This window comes from Nicotiana attenuata, unplaced genomic scaffold (assembly GCF_001879085.1).
Source record: "Nicotiana attenuata strain UT unplaced genomic scaffold, NIATTr2, whole genome shotgun sequence".
NCBI classification, from domain to species: Eukaryota; Viridiplantae; Streptophyta; class Magnoliopsida; order Solanales; family Solanaceae; genus Nicotiana; species Nicotiana attenuata.
In genome coordinates, this window is record NW_017671057.1 from 52,286 (window position 1) to 55,679 (window position 3,394).

Below are 3,394 nucleotides of genomic sequence, written 5' to 3' on the forward strand. Positions count from 1 at the left end.
GGGGGGTAATAGGATTTCCGCAAAGAAAAAATATATAATTGGGAATCCGAGTATAGGTCAGGGGTACTTATGCATCTTCCCTTTTTTAAAGCTACAAAAGTGAAGATGCCGACCAACTTTAACTTTGTGAATATATTCCTGGATTGTTAGGTACCTTAAATATATTTTTAGTTCGATTTATTTCAAGAAATTTTGTATTTACCTTATACTTTGAGATTATTTAACTTTCAAAATTACATTTTAAAATAACTATGTAGATAATTTTCAAAATTAATTCTTTGGAACTACACTAATTAATACTTTCAAATCTAAAATCCTCGTTGTTTTCAATTAATAATTTTTTTTATGTTTGTTTTTACTTTTAAGCTTTAGAAATGTTTAGGTAAACAAATTATATGCCTACCTAACGGTGAGAGGGTTCATAATTTTGGAGTTAAAGATTAGTTATTTTACCCAATTCAAATAAGGAATGTATTAGGCATAAAGATTTTGTGCAATTTAATTATACTTTAATTGTAAAATTTATATATGGTAAAATTTTAATAATTTTAAAGTCCTAATTATAAGGACTTAATACTTACTTGATTAGAATAAGGAAAAATTTAATAAGTAATAAATTTGGTTTAATTAGCTAGAAGAATAACCAAATGACTATTTTGTCTGGTGTGAACTCTATTTTAAAAGGGTAAAAAAGGTGAACGACATTTCGCTAAGGGCCTTCGTGCTTTTAATATAGTATATAGATATAGATAATATTTGAATATCTTAATACCCTTTCCAAATTGCACTGTCACCCGATCAACAATATATCTAAAGATAGGACACAGGTGAGAAATCGTGTTGCCCTTTCAACAAATAAATTAAGTATATTGAATGTGGAGACAAAATCTTACATTGAATGTTGGTAAGGAAAAAAAAACTAACATATTCGGACCCAGGACCGCGGGGGCAATGTAACATACAATATAAATTTGTACGGGACCTTTGCTAATATCTAACTATTTTTTGAAGACATTTATAAGTATATATGGAGTTTTTGTCCAAATTTTCGGGTGCCGGTAACCCCTCAAACTATAGTGTAGGTCCACCTCTGCTTACATATAAGAAGTATGGATATATTTATAATGGTGAGAGATATTTTAAACTGTATAAGTTTAGCAAAAATAAGAATATCACAGTCCGATAAGAGTACGGCTGCCTTATCCAAGCATTCTTTTCGTTGTTTAGATTAAAGGAAAACGAAAAGAAGAAATGAACATGTGAGTGGTTTTTGAACGTAGAAAAGCATTTGGAAAGGCAGATGTGACATGACCATTGACCACCACCATAGTTGTTCTATGGTGTCTTTTACTTGGGTCTGGGATTCTAATACCAAAACCAATATATCCAAAGTCACATGAAATTTACTTTAATTACACAGCTTTTTCCTCACTTTAATTTGAAGTATGATAACTTTACTGCAAAAATGATACTATACTATTGGTTTTGTTTTTTCTGGGAACATATATATGAGCTTGGTTTAGTAGAAGATAAGATGGTTGAGTACTGTGCCAAATAATTTACCAGCAAAAGCTGTATTTTGATTTACGTTTCTTGAATCTGGAAACGGCAAGCTGCTGGTTTTGAACCCACTGAAACACAGCGTAAATAAGATCACGGGTTTAAATTATGTACTAGTTTACATATTTTCGTGAAAATAGCACGGGTTATAATTTCTCACTGGTAATTGAAAAATAGCCACTATTTTGTTGAAACACGGAAGGTCCTGCATATAAATTTCCAGCATATTATGTTGGAACTCCAGCACACGGAAATTTCCAGCATTATGGAGCTCCTGCATATAAACCTCCCGGCTCCCGCATATGCAGCATGTTAGTTATTGTTATTATCGGATTATTAGCTGCTCTCTGTCTCTTCCACTTTATGTGACAAGGTTCGGAATACCAGGATCAAAATACTTAATTTTCAATTCGTATTAAAATTTTGACAATGAAAATTACATTTTTGGAAATTACATATAAGATACTCTTAAGTCATAAATGATTATTAATTTAAACTATTGGCAGAATAGCCTAAATGGCATCTATACTTGTACCGCTTTGTCATCCCGGTCCTTGTATTCAATGAAGTTTCATCCAGACACCTAAACTCAGTTAAAACATGTATTTTAAACCCCTTCGGCATTACGTGTTGGTCACTCGCCTGACATGGAGGAAATATCATGTACACATCAGATAAATCAATGCCACATCTTTATTTATTTAAAATTAATTTTTAATAAATCAAATCCATCACCATCTTCCTATGCTGCCAGCGACCCTTATCACCGAAAAATCGGAGTCGCCTTCACCGTTTTGCTCTCTTTTCTCCTTTCTGAGCACAATCTTAAACCCCAATTCATATATATAAAATTCTTCAATTTTGATTAAAAAACAAATTATCTTGCAACAACCAGCAGCATACCATGACAAAAAACAAAGGACTTAGAATTTACAGAGACACAAGTGTAATCTTGATTTACAGAGACACAAAAAGGGGAAACAACCAACAAACAGCTACCGTCACTGGAAAACAAAGGACTACATCGCTGGAAATTAACCATTAGCGGACTCCACCACCTATTTCTCCACTCACCAGACTCGTGCGAAAAACCCATGACCACATTGGATTGATGAACACGAAAATTACTTGGCCATAACTTCTTCATATCTTTAAAAATTTTAACCAGATTAACAGATCTGTTTATTTAGATTCCCTAGAAGAAAATTCTTCTCTTTTTTATACTATTAATTTTATTGCTATATTACCTGGCCACCACCTGTTTAGTCTGTTGTAAACAGGAAAGAGGGGGGAGAATAAGATGCGGAGAAACAGAGGGAATAAGGACGAACGGTTGGGAAATGGGTAGAGTACTTGGGTTGGGTTGGGAAATTAATTTGCTTTTTTTTCTTTTTTATGGTTATTCTTTATTAGTTTTAGTATTTTTAAATCAAAATAAAAATATCCACTCTCATTTTTAGAGCGCGTAATCACTCATTTTTCTGACTCAGCAAAATCAATGACACATAAGCTCAGTCAACTGTCAGAGGGATTTAAAATACATGTTTTGACTGAGTTCAGGTGTTTGGATAAAACTTCATTGAATATAGGTATCGGGATGACAAAGTGATACAAGCATAGGTGCCATTTAGGCTATTCTGCCTAAAATATTTAATAAAGCGTGGTCAAAGAAGAACCTCTTTGATTCCCAAATAGTAATGTTGCCACCAAAGTTTGAATAGAGGAAGTAATACTTATTATAAAATTTACTTATAAATACTTTATATCTGACCTGATTGTGTAAATATTTTTTATGCGATTGCTTTCATTCACATCTTATCATATTGTCTTTGTA